This window comes from Panthera pardus, unplaced genomic scaffold, assembly GCF_024362965.1.
Source record: "Panthera pardus isolate Hobbes unplaced genomic scaffold, ASM2436296v1 HiC_scaffold_16, whole genome shotgun sequence".
In the NCBI taxonomy this organism is placed as follows: Eukaryota; Metazoa; Chordata; class Mammalia; order Carnivora; family Felidae; genus Panthera; species Panthera pardus.
In genome coordinates, this window is record NW_026526721.1 from 43,055,643 (window position 1) to 43,077,324 (window position 21,682).

Here is a 21,682-nt window from a genome sequence, read left to right on the forward strand (position 1 = left end):
CTAGAAATTCTTCAGTGTCCTGGTTCCAAAGAGAGGACAGAATAAGATGGCAAAATGGGATTAGTCACTTAAAAACTTATTGGGGGGACACCTGTGAAGGATAAAGAAGGTGGAGGCACGAGAATGTGGGGGTGCCTAAGACCATAACACATATCTGACACCTGTGAAGGGAGAGTGGGGAAAAACAGGTTTAGGAAAGAGTAGCTTCAGTCTTCAATGCCATTTTCAGAAAGTTCCCAGTGGTTTTGGAGTGAATGCTGTCACATGCACATACACATACACATATTTTTTTTTTCACAAGGGATGATGTATGCGACATACCTCCTTGGCTGCCACCTGTTGTATTTTGAATGCTCCTTGGAATAAAACCGATGTACAATAAATATTTTAATGAATGAGTGAATTGAATGGATAACTTAATGAAGAAAGTTTTCTAGAAGTTTTAGTGGGCGTCTTTGCTTGCCCTTTTTTTAAAAATAGATTTTCTTTGCTTGTGCTTTTTTAAACAAATGCATATTTTGAAATGTGAATAGTAAGGAGAATTTAACTGACTCTTACAATATCCTTGATTTCTTTAGGATTACATATTCACCAATTAAGATTACTAGCCAGATAAATTATGTAATTGGTATTTATACCCAAATAATCAGTAAATATATTTTAGTATGCCACAGATCTATTGCTTCCCCTTTTATTCCTCACATAGACTTAATTAAGAATGTGTGGTTACTCTCTTCTATCTCATGTCAAATAATGACATCTGTTTTGTTGTTATTCATTTCTACACATCTTATAGAGCAGAAAAATTAACCTCAAAATGACACTGTTGCCATAACATTAATGTCAAACACCTATTGCTTCAGTAGGAATCAATATTTAAAGCAACCAAAAAAATTTCCTTTTCAAAGAATTTTTCCAATTGAACTAAAGCCATTTTCTTTAAATAATGCAGGCTCTGGGTTTTAAATATTATTGCTCAGTGAAATGATGGAACAAGCTTAAAATGCTAATGTGAATTAAATTTTACTAAAGAAAAAAATGTAATTTATTTCCACTCAATAATGTAAGTATTGTCCTTAATTTTGAAATAGAACAATTGCATGTTTTTTATACAAAGTATCTTCTAAAACGCTATTTTTCTTAATAACTTGAGCTATACTCGGGCTTTTGAAATGTACATAAAAATGTAATTTGGGGGTGCCTGGGTGGCTCAGTCGGTTAAACGTCCGACTTCAGTTCAGGTCATGCTCTCTCTCTGCCCCTCCCCTGCTTGTGCTCTGTCTCTCTGTCTCAAAAATTAAACATTAAAAAAAAAAAAAGAAATGCAATTTGGATTTTAAATCCAAATATATGTATGAATATATATTTATGTATATTTTAAATACATATATTCCTAAACGTGAGATTTTTGCACATGTGTAAATATGAGATATTTTAGCAGTGACAAATGACTATCAATCTGAATTTAAAAGTGAAAAATAATTTACATAAAAGAATTATTTTCCTTTTGTAGATTATATACCTAAGTTTGAAAGCAAAATTTAATCTTGAGTAAATTCAAAATTCCAGGTTTCTTTTAAATGAGATTTTTAAAGGAAGCAAGTGAGGTAATATTTATATTAATAGACATGTACATTAGTTTCTTAGAGCTGCCATCACAAAGTACCATGCACTGGGTGACTCAAATAATAGAAATTTATTCTTTCACAGTTTTGGAGGATAGAAATTTGAAAGTGTCAGCAAGATCATAATCTTCCTGAAGGCTCTAGGGGAGTATCTTTTTTTTTTTTTTTTTTGCCTGATTCTGCTTCTGATACATTCTGGCCGTCCTTGGCATTCATTAGATTGTGCATGTATGACTCCAATATGTGTCCTATCTTCACATGATTTTTTTCTCCTCTGTCTTCTTATCACCTTCTCCTGTGTCTATGTCTCTGTGTTTATTCTCTTCTATTATAAGGATACCAGTGGTAACAGATTTAGAGCTCACGCTACTCCAGCATGACTTCATCTTAACCTAATTACAAAGGCCGTATTTTCAAACAAGATCACATTCTGAGGTTCCAGGGAGAACTTGAATTTGAGGGACACTATCTAACTAGATAAAGGATGTAACCAATATGTAACATTAACATCTATTTTTTTATGCTAAGTTCAAAGTGTTTAGATAGTTAATCAAATACTCTAGGAGAAAATTGTTAGATAGTCTAAAGAAAAAACAACAAAATTGATCATGTTGGCCATAACTGAAAATAATACACACGGACACCCACTATGAGTTTGTACAATGAATACGGAGTGATCGATCAACTTAGTGCTCCAGTGTTGTAGGAAAGTATCCCAGACTGTATCACTTTTCATAAGAGCCAATGTAATATTTACGGTTTTTTAAATTGCCCCAAATTCAAATATGTTCAGCTACAATACACTGATCACAAATAATATGATGTAGCACATGTTTTTTAAGTTCTTCAATTCATTCTCATTAAGCTGTGTGGGAAGTTAAGAATTTACCTAAAACATATGTGAAAGCATAATTGGCCAAAAAAGACTCTTAGTACAGGGAACAAGTCACCTAGAGCTTTGGCCTGGAGAGGGAAACAGAGAGCAAGCTACACGTGGGTGTTTGCAAAGACTTTAATAAAGAAATTATTTATAAAGATGTACACAGGGTATAGGGCAGCATTAAGTTATAGGGGAGTGTCCTAGAGCTAGTGGCGGTAATGGTAAGGCTGCTCTTCTTTCTCTATGGCCAGAAAGGGAGAGGGGAAAGAAGTTACCTGAAACCAGAAACAGAGAGGCTAAGAAGAAGGTCACCTTATGAAAGCTGGGACCCTTAGTGATGCGTTCAATCCAGTGAAGCGAAGCTTGCACGAAAGAAGCTGAGGTAATAATTAATTTGGCTTCTCTCTATTTCTTCCCTCTATATGCCCACCCCCCCACCCGCCAACTCCATTGTCAGATTCTAGCCAGAAGTCAGAAGCAAGAAAGCTCCTTGATCTATATCCATATACAGGTTAGCCTCTCAGAGCACAGACCTGGGTGGACAAGGATGTAGTTCAGATCTGAAAGTCCGTGTCAGTATCATTCTCTACCCATCCTAGAATATTGTTTACGCTGTCTGATAAAGGTTAAATATGCTCCTTTTTAAACGTTCATTTTTAATACGATTTAGTCCTAATGTCAGGCTGAAAAACTGAGAGTTTAGCTAGACACTGCAATCAAACCAGTGATAGCAGGTAGGGTCACTGGCTTTTTGTTACATGTAGCAGCAAGCACTGTGCAATTGACAGGGACATCACGCGGTGTTTGTGTAGCGGGCAGCAGATTCAGTCTAGCATGCTTTACAGAAATTGCTGCCATTTGATAAGTAACTCCATATGGACTGAGGCTGAAGCACTAAATCATTGTGTCTCCTTCATGCCAAGCACTGATTCATTGCAGTGTCTTACCCTGGAACTCATTGCTACTAGATTTCAGAAAATATGCTTGTTTTCCCCAATCACGATGATATCTTCAATTTATTATTTCTCTGGCTGAGTTTGATGATGTTGATATTTGAACATCACCGTGTGTGTGCTAACCTATTTTCAACAAGGCATCTACTTATAATAGTAGCAGGGTTTGAAGGAACCTTAAAGGTCACATAATCTCACTTCTTACCACATGCATACCATCCCCAAATGATAGTCATATATCTGACTTCTGCTCGAATAATTCCAATGACAAGGAACTGACTACTTGAGATGCAGCCTTTTCTATGCTTGGATAGCTTTCATTGCTAAAAAGTTCTTCCTTATGTTGAGTGGAAATTTATTAACTCCATTTTCCAAAACTTGGTCCTAGTTCTGTTCTCCAGAACAATAAATTTAACTTTATATTCTTTTGTTAACTCTTGGATATTCACTAATGCAAGATTTTTAGCAAAGCACATGCAATTTAGATGTGGTGTATATCCCATCATAACCATACGGAACAGATTTATTCTGTTCCCTGTTTTCAGCAGCAGTGAGTGCTATTGTGTTCTAATTTTATGTCAAAATACAGGTTAAAAATCAAACTAGACTATATAGAAGTGTCAAAATCAAAGAAGTATTCAAAATTGTACATTGATATCCTGATTCTGCTTCACAGTTCATGGTAGAAGCAGGCTATTTGTAGGAATTTCAGAAAAAAAATTTCATTTGTATATAAATGACATTGCTCATGCAGCATTCCCAATTGCAAATTGTGAACTTAAACTTGATGTTGAAAATAAAACTGAATTTTGAGTGAAGATTTTACTAGTGCCCAAACTTTATTTTATTTTCCATCTACATATGAAAACAGAGAAAAGAAAAAGCGAATATGTTAACAGATATGTTAACAAAACACAAACACTGACTGTCTATTGACCACTAAATTTAATAACAGAACATACATATACAACATGGTGCGTCCATGCTCTGGCTTAAGAGCACTTCTTTCTGAATGGTTTCTCCAGAGTTTAATCCCCTCACTATGAGGAGCTCACTCACATTACTTATTCCCCTTCATCTAGTTTATGTTGTCTCCCTGACTTACCTCTGCTGTAACTACTACATTATGGGCTGAATACCTGCTGAGTTAGTCTTAATCTGGGTTCAAGTCAACATAATATGTTTATTGAGAATCGAACATTTACTCTGTCAGGCACAAAAGAAAAAAGGAACAGGAGTCGGTCAAAACTATGGAAATAGCAACTTTTTTCCAGGATTACTTCTGCACACCACACTCTGCCTACATTCTTTTCCTAAGCAGCAGTGTCTTGAGAATATTATTTTTTGTTCTTTGTATTCTAGTATTGCTATTTTGCTTGAATTCCATTCCATTAGAACTTGTGGCAGTTATTCAGATTTTGCAAATGGCTCTGAGGTTTACACTTCGATGCAGCTCGGTTCCAATTTTGCTATTAGGATAGCTGACCCGCATTTAATAAGAATCATGCTCCAATTTTTGATTTTCTCAGTGAAATAGACTCTGAGAAGATGAAACACTGAAAAAGTTTAAATAACTCATTTTGCTTATGTAGATATTGCTTATAGCTAAAGATAGTATGAATGCTACCAACTGAATAACTGTAAAAAATTAAGTTCTCAACTCATCCAAAATATTTACTAATTCCTCTCATAGTTTATGTATGCTCTACTCTTCAAGACACTATCATTTTTTTTCTGAATAATATGATTAGAATTAATATTTCAAAATAAAATCAGCCAAAATCACAGATCAATTGATGTACAACCACAAGAAAAACATTGATTATTTGTATATGAATTGCTTACAGTTAAGTGGACTTAAATCTAAGAAATTTAATATAAAATCAAATGAATAATATGGCTAAAATTTCATGATTATATCACCCTGTAGCCATAACAATTCATTTATGCTATTTTCACTAATTTGAATCTGTAATTAGGGCTTCTTAATATAACATAGAGCAAAAAAAATTACCAAGCTAAAATAACATAATTGCTTCCTTGTGATAAGCAGCCCATAACATATGTACAGTATTTAGCAATAATCTTCATAGAGAGTGTTGCTTAAGTTGACTTTTGGTACCTGTCCATAACTGTAAAGTGTCACAACAAAATAATTTTCTACATAAGCGCGTGTATATTTAGGTTTCAATAAAATTTTGGATAATGAGTGAATGTTTTCCCTTGAAACAGAGCAGCTGTGTACTTAGGTGATGTCAGCATATTTACAGAAAGATTGCATCATGTGTTCGATTCACTTTGTAAGCTATTTACACGAATGAGGTAAAAACAGCAGAATATTGTTTATGTTGCACTGTGGCTTTGAAAGTGACACCATAGTCTTTCTAAAACTTAATTTAGCAACACAAATGCAGATTTCTTCCCACTTTTCTGATAGTAATAGAAATTTCTTTTAAAATAAGGAAAAAAAAATGTACCTAGCATGTTTGAAGCTTTATTTCCATAATTCATTTGCATTTTAGTAACAGGTAAATACAGTGAAGAGGGTTCAAGGTGCAGCCTATTTGATCAGTGTTCTCAGACATTTTAAAGACGAGTGTGACCTCAAAATCATTTCTACCCAAAACTGAGTTGAAGTGGAATAATGGTGGGGTTGGAAATTGAGCAGGGATTCCTGAGCTCTGTCAGTGATTTATTATTAACTGAGAACCTTTGGGGATCTTCCATGAAAGAAAGCCTTCCTCTCTGAGTTCTTCTACTTAAATCGCAATATACTGAAATGTTTTTATTTTTCCCATCTTTGTAACCAATGTGCTTCGGCTTCCAGCTTCCTGGTTTGACAGCATTGCCCCAAAGCACGGGGGGAGCCGCCAAAAATGCAATTGCTACTCAACATCTGATGTCAGACCTCCTGGCTCACGTATTAGAAGCAATAATGTTGCTCCTGTCTGTCCCAACCAGCTCTCCCTCTGATTTAGGTTCCTGGTAGTTGCAGAGTGATGATTAAGCACAAGTGGGTTGGAGAGAGAAAGAAGTCATATTTATTACACAGCTAGCTTTCCAACTAGGCACTGTGCTAGCTCTTCATATATATTATTATTCAACTTCCTTTCTGCTTTAATGACTCTTTACATCTCTCTACCAATGAATTCAATTTCCTGATGAGACCTTCCAGAGAAATGCGCAGTCTTGATTCCTGGTTGGTCTTTTCCCTACAGTCCCTAATTGCTTTATTATACTGGCAAACAAAGGCCCTATGCTTAGTTTTGTTTTGTTTTTATTCGTCTTCCTGAAAGTCTAAAACTTCAGCCAAGGGTGAGAGACCATTTCCTGGATTGTATCTTCGCCCCACTTTCCTTCCAATGTGGAAGGTACCTCTCAACCAAGAGACCATATTATTTGTTTTTCTTTTCGTTCCTTTTCTCTCCTTTTCTCTCCTTTCTTTCCTTTCCTTTCCTTTCCTTTCCTTTCCTTTCGTTTTTTTCTTTTTTCTTTTTTCTTTTCTCTTTTCTTTTCTTTCTTGTTTCTTCTTCTTCTTCTTCTTCTTCTTCTTCTTCTTCTTCTTCTTCTTCTAGTTCTGGAGAAACAGAAATAGGTAGATAAAAGAACTCAGAGCATCACTTTTCTGTTTCTTTCAAAGGTACAAATGAAAGAGGCTTGATTTCTTTATGTCTTTTAGATATATGATCACTTAATCTCTTTTTCATTTCAAAAAAAAATAATTTAAAAAGATCTGACATTATTCCCCATCCCAGGTTATTGAAAAGAGCATGGGTAGAGTTTTGTTCTAATTTGGTGCACTCAGTGTCCTGTGATGTGACTTATTTCAGTCTGGACTTGCCTGTCTCAGAAATTTGAAACGAAACAGATAAGGGTAAGAGAAAATCATACTCAAAACGACCATACAGGGTAAGCATTATTATTCAAATTTTATTGATGAAAAAACTGAGACTCATACAATTTTAGTGTTATTCAACAAAAAGAGTGACAAAAATGGAACCCAGTTCTCTTTAAATCTCAAGATAATAGACTTTGCATTATAATGTTTCCTAACAGAAGCGATACATAGAAGAAGCCCATCTGTGACTTATGTACACTAAATATTCAACACGTGAGTGAGAGTTTGCAACCAAGAGATTTTATATTTTATGATAGATCACATATTATATAGGTGAAATATGACAAATGGTTGAGTTTGATTCATTTTTGAAATAAATGATAAGAGTTATAATTGTCATACAATAAAATAGAATCATTTTAAGATTATAGTTCAGTAAGTTTTAATAAACATAGGCACTTGGTCAAGTACTACCCGAATCAAAATCTGGAGTGCTTTTATAACTTAAAAAAATTCTCTCATTCCTTGATTCAGTCAATCACTCTGACCTCTCACCTCATACAACCCTTATCCAATCTCTACCAGAGATACAGACTAGTTTGACCTGATCTAGATTTTAAAGAAATGGTTACACAGTACTTCCTTGTTTGCACCTAGTTGTGCCTGGTTTATTTTCCTCATTATATTTTTTTTAAACTCATCCTTGTTTTGTATATATATCAGAATTTCATAAATTTTATTACAAATAATGTTCCATTATATATACGTACCTTTATTTATCCATTCACTAATTAACTGGTATTAGGTTTGTTTCCATTTTTGGTCATTTTAAATCAAATGGTTTTGATCATTTGTGTAGTAGTCCTTTGTGGGCCATTTTCCTTTTGAATTAAAAAAAACGTCCGTATATATTTTGGATGTAAGTCCTTTATTAGATAGATATGTTTACAAACATGTTTTCCATGTCTGTGACTTACCTAAGCATTTCCTTGCTGTTATCTTTTGAAGACCATAATATTTAATTTTGATGAAATATATTTCATGTTTCTTTTTTTTTTCTACACACATTTATTATCTTATAGTTCTGGATGTCAAAAGTACCAAATGGGTCTCATAGGGCTAAAATCAAGAAGTCAGCAGAACTGCATTCCTCGCCTTTGCCAGAACTGTTTTCTTCGCCTTTGCCAACTCCTATAGGTCACTCACTTTCTTCACTCATGGATTCCTTCCTCCATCTTCAAAGCCAACAAGATCAGGCAGAATGCTTTTCATGTTATCATCTTTCTGCTCCTTTCTTTCCTGCCTTTCTTTTCAACTGGTGAGGATCCATTCTGGGCCCAGACAGATAATCCAGTATAGTCCTCCATTGCAAGGTCAGCTGATAAGCAAGCTTGATTCTTTCTGCAGCCTTAACTCAACTTTGCCATGTAAGGTAACATTTCCATAGGTTCCAGAGATTAGTATTTGGGCATATTTGAGGGGCTGTTCTTCTGCCTACCAAACTCGCATAGCTGTATGGTGTATCTTGAAATAACAGCACGAGAATTCTTCCAACTTTGTTCTTTTTTTATTGTGTCTTTTCTTGGATTTGTTTCTTTTTTCTTTTCCAGAAATATTTTGAAATTATCTTCTTAATATCTTACAAACACACACACACACACACACACACACACACACACACACAAACACATCACACATCAAAACTGGAGGAATTTTGGGGTGCCTGGGTGGCTCAGTTGGTTAAGCCTCTGACTTCAGCTCAGGTCATGATCTCACGGTCCATGAGTTTGAGCCCCACGTAGGGCTCTGTGCTGACAGCTCACAGCCTGGAGCCTGCTTCAGATTCTGGGTCTCCCTCTCTCTCTGCCCCTCCCCTGCTTGTGCTCTGGCTCTCTCTCTCTCTCAAAAATAAATAAACATTAAAAAAAACTGGAGGGATTTTTATTTCAATTGCAAATTTCCATTTTCTTTGCTTTTTTCCCCCGAATTCTTTTGAATTATGGTTTAGCATTTAATTTTACCCCTCCATTTGTTTGTTAGCTTTCTTGCCTGCCTTCTTGTTTGCATGCCTGTCTTCCTTCCTTTTCTTTTTCTTTCTTTCTTCCTTTCCTTCTTCCTTTCTTTTCTTTCTTTCTTTCTTTCTTTCTTTCTTTCTTTCTTCTTTCTTTCTTTCTTTCCTTCCTTCTTTCCATCTTTCTTCCTTCCTTCCTCCTCCCATCATTCCTTCCTTCCTTTCTTTTCTTTTCCTTTCCTTTCCTTTTTTTTCTTTTCTTTTTTCCCTTCCCTTCCCTTCCTTTCCCTTCCCTTCCTTTTACTTTTGAGGTTTTATCCAAGGTTCACAATATGTATTTTTAACCTCTCACATGCACCTTCAAAAAACACTATGATACCATTGTATTACTTTACCTATAATCTAAAAACATCACCCTTAGATTGTTTGGGTTTTTTGGCTAGTGATTTTTATATATTTTTTGTATATTACTCCTTATCAGATAAATGATTTGCGAGTATTTGCTCTGATTCCCTAGTCTGCCTTTTCAGTTTGTTGATGGTTTATTTTGCTGTGCAGAAGCTTTTAAGTTTGATGTAGTCCTACTTGTTTACTTTTGGTTCTGTTGCCTTTGCTTTTGGTGCTAAATTCAAAAAAATCATTTTGAGGTCCACCTGGGTGGTTCAGTAAGTTGAACTACCAACTCTTGATTTCAGCTCAGGCTATGATCTGACAGTGGTGAGATAGACCCCCACACTCAGTGTGGAGCCTGCTTAAGATTCTCTCCCTCCCCCTCTGTCCCTTACCTGCTCTCTATCTCTCTCTTTCTCTCTCTCTCAAAAAAATTCATATACATATAAAAAAGAATCATAGCATAAACCATTGTCAAGGATCTTACTGTCTAGGTTTTATTCTAGGAGTTTTATGGCTTCAGGTCTTAATTTCTTTTAACTCTCTAATCCATTTTGAGCTGATTTTTGTAACTGGTGTTAGATAGGGGTCCAGTTTCATTATTTTGCAGGTAGCTATCCATTTTTACCAACACAATTTATTAAAGAGACTATTTTTTTCCCATAGCATATTCTTGGCTTCTTGGTTGTAATTAATTGACCATATACAAAGGGGTTTATTTCTGGGTTCTTTGTTCTACTGATCAAATCAGTAAAATTAAAAAATAAAACATTTAAATAAAAAATAAAAACATCACAAAATATATTTCTGTTTCACCCCTGTTGTCTGTGTTATTAAGGTCATATGGTTTATTTCACTTATGTTATAACTCTCACTGTAGAATGGTATGGTTTTGCTTTAAAGGACCAGGTATGTTTTGAATCAACTTGTATTTTTAAAGGAAAAAGAATCTTTAGTATTTATTCACATTCTTATCAATGGCAACATTGTTAATGTCTTTCTAATGATTTGAGTTTCTAACTGGAATCGTGTTCCTCTACATTATAGAATATCTTTTAATATTTCTCATACTGTGAACTTTCTCAAATTTTTTTAGAAAAATAAATTAAAAATAAAGGTAAAATAAAAATATTTTCTAATTTTTTTTTCTGAATGTAACATTCCATTCCACCTTGAGAGGTTTTTTGTTTTTGTTTTTGTTTGTTTTTAGCTCTATTAACAATTTATTCTTTTGTTTTCTGGCTTGCATTGTTTCCAATGCAAAATCAGCCATTGTTTTTATATTTATTTCCCTGTACATGTGTATTTTTCTTTGTTGGCTACTGTCAAGATTTTCTGTCGATCATTGGTTTCCAGAATTTTTATCAGGATTTCTTGAGGTTATTTTCTTTATTTTTATTCTACTCTGATTTTGCTCAGGTTCTGGGATCTGTGGAGTTATATTGCTCTTAAAATTACAAAATATTTCATTATTATTTTTTCAAATATTTTTTCCCCTCACATTGCCATAGAATCCAATTGCACATATATTAAGATACTTATTTTCCTTTAGGTCACTGAATTTCTATTTATTTTTAGCCTTTATATTAAGTATGTTTCATTTTGATAGTTTCTGTTGATCTGTCATTAAGCTTTGGTTCTTGATATTTTTTGTTTATAGGGTCTGATCTGTTATTTTGTCAGTAATGTTTTTCATATCAGATTTGTATAATATAGAATACTATTTGTTTCCTTCTTGAATTTAATTCCTTTATTATGTTCATTTAAAAAGTTCTGTACATATTTATGGCAGCTGTTTTTAAAACCATGTTGGATTACATTATATCCATTATTTCTGTTCTTTGTTATTTACTAATTTTGTTTTGGACCAAAGAAGACATTTCCCTGCCTATAAATTTTTCTTCAATGGTAAACAATGAGAATTTTGTTATTGTGTATCTGGATTTGTTGTTTTTCTTTAAGAATGCTTAGTTTTGTTCTGGTCAGCAGCAAAAATGTTTGTGGCTCAACTTGATATTTTCAGGTGTTATTAATACATTTTATTATCTAGATTAAACTTCAGGGCCAGGTAGGTTAAAAGACATGACATGGGGCTTCACTGAAAGCTGGGTCCTCAGTGTGGACAATTTGATTTCTGATTCTGTCAAACTTGAACATCTCCCAAACCTATGCAAGTCTCGGGAGGTTTTCAGTGTTTAGCTCTTTGATATTTATTCTTTTTGGTCTAATTGAGTTTTACCCTATATGTACCTTATTACTCAGCCAAAATCCATGGAACACCTAAACAGATTTGTAGGTGTCTTTCTTCTGTATAACTCCCTGCTCTCTATTATTCTGTCTTAAAAATTCCTGTTGCATCAGACTTTCTGAGTTTTAATCCCTCTCAACCTCAGCAAAGTCACTCTGCTTCATCTTCCCCACGCAGGCCTTTGTTTCAGGGCAGAAAGCTGGTATTAGCAAAGGATTCCTTCAATTAGTTTCCTGAATTAAATTAAAACAATACCTAACAATATTCCTAATTTAAGAAAAACAATAGCAGCAATAATATTAATGTAAAAATAAGTTCATAGTTTTACTTTATCTGCTTAGGTAACTCAGTGGAGCTGAATAAAATTGCCCACTTGCTCACATTCACTTTGATACCTTGGGTATCCGCAGACCTAATCTATTAGCATATGAACGGGCAGATCTGCTCCTTCCAAACTGTTCAGCTATTCAGCTCCCTCCAAATGAGCGCATGTAAGTGCTGAATAGAAAATTCAAAACCAAAACCTTTTTCAAAATGAAAATTTGAAAATGAAAACTCCCAAAAATGAACTTTTTTGAAAGAGGTAATACCTTTCAGAAGTTAGTTATTACATTTTATGAACATAAGTTTCTATAGGATATTCATCAAAGCATCTACACATTTGTGCCTAACAGTTGTAAGCATCTGCCTTCATGCATGGTTTGATAAACCCATGTGAGTTTTTGAAGAATTTTACAAAAGAGTTACCTGGCAATCGTTTGAAAAAAATTAACAAATATTGATTTGATTTTCTTCCCTTTCTCTTTGTTTCTTTCTTTGTTTCTTTTCTTTCTCTCTCTCTCTTTTTTTTTTTTTTTTTTTTTTTGAGACTTAAGAAAGGAATATTGACCAAACACACATAATGCACTAGGCAGTGTTCTGGTGGCCTCATATACTTTCATTTAGTCCTCACAACAATACTGTAACACTGTGAGTTATACATTATTGTCCCATTTTCCACACGATTAAACTTAAGAAGGGAGTTTATTTACCAAGATACCACAACTATCAAGTTGCGGTGCTGGAGTTTCAACCTAATTATTATAGTCTGGAACCCATTGTCTTTTCCTAAATATGATGCTTTGTTATTGTTACCTATTGCTCTGTTGTAACTGCATACCACATGTTGTAATCATACATCCAACATCTGTACAAGCAGAGACCTGTGGCAGCAGGTGTTAGCTGTTCTCCTTTCTTCTTTTTTTAAATTTTTTTAACTTTATTTATTTTTGAGAGAGAGAAAGAGAGTGAGAGAGAGAGTGGGGACTGGAGGAGGGCAGAGAGAGGGGAGAAGGAGAACCTCAAACAGGCTCGGAGCTGTGAGCACAGAAGTAAACCCAGGGCTCCATGAGATCATGACCTGAGCTGAAATCAAGAGTCAGAGGCTTAACCAACTGAGCCACCCAGATGCCCCTCTTCCGCTCTCTTCTAAATTCCCACTCACACATGTGTGTTAGTGGAAGATATAGAATTCTCTGGAGGTGAAATAAAGCAAGAAAGAGAGGTTATAGAGCCCAGAATGACAGCAAAATCATAAAAACGAAAAGACGAAAAAGCAAACAAAACAAAACAAAAACCCAAATTGTGATCTTTCTGTTCTCTAAAAAATCTGTTTTCCAAACTGTTTTCTCACAAGGTCTTTAGCTTTTTCTCTCCCTTATTTTCTCTCCTCTCAAGTCCTTACCTCCGATTTCTTGTTGCCTTTTCCCCTCCATCCCTACACCCTGTTCCTGTGTTCAGCCTCACTAAGCATTTTCCACTTCCTGTTCCCTTCACTAGCCACATTTATTCCTCTTTATTGTAGGCACGTGTCGTAAGTAGTTTATCAAGAACAATATCCCCATTAACTCAAGTAAAAAAGGTCACAGAAACTGTCAAGAGAATACATACTGCTCTATGTAATTCTATATACATATTTTTTCATTTCAAATTTCACTGTCAATATAAATTAACATAAGCAAGAACAAAGAGATACAAACGCTAATGCTTCCATGGTATTGTCACCAAATGATTCTTTTTTAAAACATACCTGAAAATTTGCACTTCATATATGTTTTTCTTTTCTTACTTCTCTCTGCTATTTAGGTAGTTGCTAATATGGTAAAAATAGTTGATAACAATGAAACATTTATTCTAGAGAAAATAAGGCCCAGACAACCAGTTTTTAATGCTTGTATGATGTCATAGATTATCAGTAATATTACTGATTTTTAGTGACTATTATAAATATATGTACAATGAATCATTTGCTACAATATAATTGAATGTTAAAAGAGACATACTTTGGCATTATTGCTATACATAATAAAACATTGGTTAAAAATTATTTGTTAATTTCCTGAAGGATTTTCGTAGGCTCGTGTTTTACATTTATACTTATGACAATGAAAAAATTGAAGGAATGATATCAAAGTGCCAGTTGAAGTTTTGATAATATTCACAGTGTCTTATTTTGTGCTTAATGATGATGATAAAATGGAGCAATGTTTTATTTCACAACTGCGAGTGTTTCCCAACCGTGTTGTAACATTTCACTTCACAAGTGTGCATGTGCATGTGTGTGTATAAATGGGTTTATGGGAGTGTATATATATATATATATATATATATATATATATATTGTTTTTAGAAGTACATACATTTTATTAAGAAAATTAAATAGCAAATTTCCCTAGCAATTGACCCCAAGGGTTTGAAATTTGCATTTGTTATTTAAGAAAAAAAATGTTATATTCCTTGGGATATATCAGGTGCTTCATGGAGCATTTCAGAATTCTCTGAATCATAATAGTCCTTTAAGCGAATGAAAGTATGGAACAGCTAAATAGTTATGCCTGCATCATTTCTTTTAGGGCCTTGGAAAGTCTAAAACTAACTTTAAGGAGAGTATCACAGTGATTAAAGAAACAAGTGTTGGAATCTGGACAAGTACTTGGGATATCCCTATGCTTGTGACCGTAGCATAGAAATAGCACAGTTATGAGAGAAGACTCTATAAACTATTTTATTAAGAAGTTACTTAAAAAAATTAAGTGGCTAGCATTATAAATCATTTAATTTGCTCACTACATTCCAGAATTTCTGGGGCAGTAAGCTCGTTACTCAAGGGCCAACTGCAAATTGTTTTTGAGAATATTGCACTTGTGATGATTGGTCATGTTTCATCTAGAAGTTGTTTTTAAAATCAAACACAAACATAATTCAGCTATATTGTCCTAAAAATCCATACACAAAAATTGGGCACTTTAGATTGTATGGCTTTATATGCCTTTTGATCTTAGGAGAAATAATAATATAAAAATTCTCTTACTTAAGACTAAAAATGCCATTAAGCACGATTAATAATTGAGGTAGACGTATTAAGTGCTAACCTACAGAAGACCTATGAGACCTTCAATACACAGATAGCTAATGCCAGTCTGTTTTAATAACTTTTTAATTGTGTGTTAATTATTTATTCATTAAATTGTTTATTCTAGTACTTTATCTAGAGTCTCTAGTGGCCCTGGATGAAGGAATTCAAGCCCCCAGTTGCTTGTAAACAACCATGCAGACATTTTTATTACATTTAAATTAGTTGTGATGGGAAAACACACGAGAATAGGCACTGAACCCTTTCAGATTTCATAAGCTTGCACTTACCTCCTGAATTAGAAATCTCAACATTTAAATATTAGCTCTAAAATTAATTTAATTATGCTGACTTTTGGACTCAAAACTAGAATATGAATTTATGGTAAATGCATATAGTGGGAAGAGTGGGGCAGAATATTTATCATCATTTCTTGCTATAAACTGGACCCATAATTACGCAAATGGTACATACTTTTTTTTTTTTTTTTCACAAAAACTTATTTGGGACCAAGGATATGGAATAACATAACACAATCTCTGTCCTTGATGAGACTATGACCTGGTGGAAGATACAGTTGTAAAAATAAACTATTAAAATATGAGATATAAATATAAAATTACTATGGAGCTACAAAAGAGGAGGCAGAGATTAGGGGATTCATATTTAAGCTGGTTTTTGAAGAATGATGAGGATTTAACCAAGCTAAGCATGCTATTCCCAGGGAATTGCTCAAAGGCCTTAAAAAATGTGTCAGGCACAGCAAGATTAAAAGGAATAGAAATAGGGACATCCAGACATGGAAGAAGGTGCAACTCAAAGCATGTGTAAGGTTGACTAGTAAATAACATTGTGTGTCGGGATTTAAATTTTATATTTTCTTTAGTACATAGAAATCTGAGGATCAACATGTTTTTGCAGAGAGTCGATACGTTTTTTTATTTTCCTTTTAGACAAATAACTCTGGCATCAGACTAAAATATGTACGAGAGTATTGATTTCCTATGGGTAGTGGGGAACAGAGTAAGAGTCATTAAAGACTATAGATGAGAAATAGTAAAAGATCTGAACTAAGGAACTGGGAGCAGGGTTGAACAGGGGTAGGACAATTGCAAGAAATTCTGAGATAGAATAAATGTTAACTGATTGAATATGAGTGGAAAGAATAAATTGTTCCATGTGATTCCTAACTTTTAGTTGTTTTTTTAAAATTGTTTATTTGAGAGAGAAGAGACAGAGCAAGTGAGGGAGGGGCATAGACAGAGGGACAGAGAGAGAGAATCCCAAGCAGGCTCCTAGCTTCCAGCTCGCAGAGCTTGACGTGGGGCTCAAACTCATGAAGCTATGAGATCATGATCGAAGCCGAAATCAAGAGTCGGATGCTTAACCGACTAAGCCACCCATCTAAACTTTTTGGATTGCTGTTATGATGAGGCTATGAACTAACTTAAGTGGAAAAAACACTTTTTAACAAAAGTGGGGAAAATCTAATCATTCTAGTGGTTATTAATTTTTTTTTTTAATTTTTTTTTTAACGTTTATTTATTTTTGAGACAGAGAGAGACACAGCATGAACAGGGGAGGGGCAGAGAGAGAGAGGGAGACACAGAATCTGAAACAGGCTCCAGGCTCTGAGCTGTCAGCACAGAGCCTGACGTGGGGCTCGAACTCACGGACCGTGAGATCATGACCTGAGCCGAAGTCGGACGCTTAACCGACTGAGCCACCCTGGCGCCCCTATTAATTTGTTTCCGTAAATATCCAAGACCTCAAATGTTTCTTATATTTTCTAATGGATTCCCTTACATTGGGTAGGGGGTAGGGAAGCACTACAATTGTAACAAATAAATCTTCTAGTTTTGTTAGTGGGACAAGTCTAAAGAAAGGGGGATGACAGTGTTGTAAATTCTGATATTTAGTTTCCTAACAAACTGGAGCACATTACTTGACCTCAAAGCTGTGGAGGAGTTAAAATGTCATCATATCTGTGTACACATAAAAGGTAGAAAGTTGATTCCAAAGGAGTTATTCAGTCATAAAGAAAAATCGGGAACCATTCAATGTAAGACTATACATAAAGAGTCCAGAGACCAGGTGAGCAAAGGAGGCCAGAAGGAATGGTATAGATCTCTATGTATCTCTAAGGTCGATTCCAATTATGTGGTAAAATCTGTCTGACCTTTATACCGTTTGTGGCTATACATGGTGCCCAGCAGAAGTAATGAACTTTCCAGTTTCTTTATGTCTGTCAATATCCACTCCTCTAATAACCAAGTATCTAGAAAATGTGAAAGATAATCTTTATGAAAACATGGAATTTTTAAATCATCGGAGAATGGTATACAACTATCTCTAATATCTCAAACTCAAGAAAAAAATCCTGAATTACATCAATTAAGTGAGATCAGCGTACAGAGGTGGTGAATTGTTGAATGAAGTGACTTTTAAGAACATATGAAGTAGAATAATTCATTTAAATAATTGCTGCTAAAACCTCCTTGAATTTTAAAATAGTTCTCATTAAAATGTACTCAGTTTTTATTGTCAAATATTTATGTATTGTCAAGTATCTTATATTATACGAGAGAATAAAAATTATAAAGAGAGGTGTCAGTAAAGTGCTACTAGATATTGTCAAATAGATTAAGATGCTAAACTCAAACTTTTGTGGCTCCAGGGCACACATTTTAAACTGACAAATGACTTGTTATTTTTTAGATTGTAAATGTTTTTTTAAATCTTCGTCCTGTCTCTTTGGCCTGCTGTGCCATAAATTAAAACACACACACACATACACATTCATGTAGGTACACAAACAAAGATCACATGGAAAGTTCTGAAAAACTGTAAAGTATTAAGGAGTCAACTACCATCCATTTAATTTTATATTTGCAATATCTTTGGAAGATGCTTTGGAAGCATTTTGTTTTTTCTCAAAATATGAACCCTGAAAGATCACCAGATCTGTAAACTGACATTTCATGTAAATTTTTTGATATAGAAGAATTAATATGTCAATGCAAAGAAAAGATATTTGGAGAAAGTACCTATTTTGGTATTATGAAAAGTGTAATGTAGTTAACTACAAAAGTTGTGTGTGTGTATCTGTGTGTGTGTTCAAGAGCATTTGTAGTGTAGTCTTTTGTATATTGGTGATTATTTCTTTTAAGCTGAAGAAGAAAAATAAAAACAAAATTCAACTTGATGGCTAAGAAATATTCATGCTGAAAAACTTGGGGGGAAAAAGTAGTTTCTCAATAAATATTTGATTATGAATTAGATTGCATTCCTTGCAAAAAGGAAAATTGATCTTATGGAACAGTACCACCATGACAAAATTTCATCATAAGTTTCTAAATACCAACTTGGAAATTAGGAAACTCATTCTGTAGCTTAAGACTTGTTTTATGTTTCTATTTGGCCAATGTGGAAGGAAAGCAACATCTAGAAGTAAAATATACATATTCACTTTGTTTTGTTTTGTTTTTTTTACGTATTAACTTTTGATCACAGAGAATACAATGGGATTTTTGGAATAACTTCTAAGATTTTTTGTTAGCACTTTCATAATTTTATTTCTTGTCATATCATTTTCAACAAATTTTAACCTAGATAGTTTTCTAAATGTCCATATACACATAAAGTACCTCTGATAAGTTGTTAGAGATACACTCCTGTAAGTTATTTAAATATTTAAGTGTTTTTTGATTATATATCATTTTTATTTATCTTTTTAAATAATGAAAACATTTTATCTTTGTGGTTGCATCATCATCAATAGTTACTCTTATTACTACAATTACCAAAACTAATATTAGCTATTATATTGTGTAATTGGTTTAAGTACTAAATATTTTATGTGCATTGTCTCATTGATATTCATGCTAGGTATATGAATCAATTATAGGACACATTACAATTAAATTTCCATTTTCAAATAAGATACTATGACTCAAGAAGTTTCTCAATGGGTCTCAGACTACTGGGCAAGTACATTGGCAGAACTTGAATTCAAATCTGGATCTGTGTGGTGCATGCCTCCCCCAACTATGGAAACAGACTATTCTAAAAGCAGAGCTGTTAAGCATTAACACAATTATTCTTGTTATATCTTATCAGTAAAAGTAGTAAATGAATTTCTAAGACACGCTTTTTTATTGCTATTAAAGAATGTCCATCCATAAACTTCCTGAATGACAGGAATTCGTGGGGATTCTCATTAGATTGATTATCTGTGGTCTAGAATGCATACAGGATCCTGACATCGATTTAGATTGCAGCATACAGTTATTTCCGTGTTTCATTTCATTCTTCATTATGGTTATTATTATCACTTTAAGAGGTCATAATTTGATGAGTTAAAATTGCTTCCAGAAGCATTTTGACATGTGAGAAAATGATCATAACTTAATGTGTCCCATGGAAATACAAATAAATTCTGCTTTTAAAAATTTGGCTCTTTAGACTGGATGGTGTTTGTAAGTGATGAATCTCTAAATTCTACACCTGAAACTGATATTCCATTGTATGTTAACTTATTGGAATTTACCAAACAGAAAATGTGGCTGTTTAGGAAAACAAATATGCACATACAAACACACATAAAAACTAAGGTAACCTGGAACCCTATAGGTATGAAGACTTGTTATATGCTTTCCTAACTTTAATAAAACAAAATCTTTGTTGAAAACAATTGATAGGTATATTTACAAATATGACATGATTTAAATCCTGTTTTATTTGGCAGGATCATAATACAATGACAGTAAGTACATGATCACATCTTAAGTATTCATAGAAACTTTTCATTGAAGCAAAACTCAAATGACTAGACTACTAGAAAACTTCCTGTATTTTAAACAAAATAGGCTAGGTTAAGATGAAGGGGCTGAAAACAGTAGAATTGATTGATCATTTACACTGCATGTCCATTGTGAATTGGCTGAGGCCTTTGCCCTCATTCCTGGATCAAAAATTTAGGGGATGTGGCTTCCACCATCTGGAATACCAGTCCCCATGGTAATAAAGAGGGAGTTTAAGAATTGTATACTTGCACTTGAAAGTTACATGTGAATTCTATTCTTATTCTATTGGCCACAGCAAGTCACCTGGTCTTGACTAACTCCAAGGTGTGGATAAGCAATCCTCTTACATCAGAGGAAGTGATATTATTTGTGAACAATTCTAAACAATGTTACATTCTATTTTCACCAAAACCAAAAGAAAACATTAAAGACAAGGAAGATTTCATGTGAAATTGGCTAAAATGTATGTTAATACACAAATTTATATCTGAACATAGTAATACTTAACCTAATCACCATACCACTTCTATCTTAATCAGCTTCATGGTGACTGACAACACTTCAGATCCAAGAAAAATCTCTACATCACTTTCCTTATATCTTTTTTTTTTTAATTTTTTAACGTTTATTTATTTTTGAGACAGAGAGAGACAGAGCATGAGCAGGGGAGGGTCAGAGAGAGAGGGAGACACAGAATCTGAAACGGGCTCCAGGCTCTGAGCTGTCAGCACAGAGCCCGACACGGGGCTCGAACTCAGGGACTGTGAGATCATGACCTGAGCTGAAGTCGGCCGCTTAACCGACTGAGCCACCCAGGCGCCCCTCCTTATATCTTTGAAAGGGAAGTTGACTGTATCTAAAAGTCTTGGGATATTGTGGGTAGTGCTTCCAACAGAAACAGAAAGTGCTTCAAGCTGCAGGGAGGATTTGGACAGGGAATCTTTTTTTTTATTCCCCTAAAATAAGTTTGAGCTATTACATTATATTTTATTTTTTCAGCCTTATTGAGGTATGATTGACAAATAACAAATGTGTATACTTAGTAGAATCTTTTAAGTTAGAGAATTACAAATATGTTAATTTGTCACAGTTTTCCTCTCAGATAGCTATATAGCTGGCACAGTTTCTCAGTCATGTGAGGTACCCATTTTCTTGCTTTCTTTATGTTTCGAGTGGTTCTGGAATATGCGTTAATGTAGTACACCAAAACTGTACCTAACAACTGCAGGATGTACTACAATGTTACCTCACGTTACTCTTAAATTTGTCTATATAAAGCTTGAGTGTTACTCTCCTGAAAAGTAGTAACTCTTTATATTGCCAACAGTTACCCTTTTATTTGTATAAAATCATTCAAAAAGATTTCATTAAATTTTCATAAGCTTAAGATGTCATTTTGATTTATGTAATTTTCATTTTAAAATTGTGCTATATCTCAACTAAAATTCTTTGTTGTTATACTTGCAAATATGTAAGCAGGAAAATAATTTTTTAAATATACACATACAAATGAATTTGGGGTTGATACAGTTGAATATTTA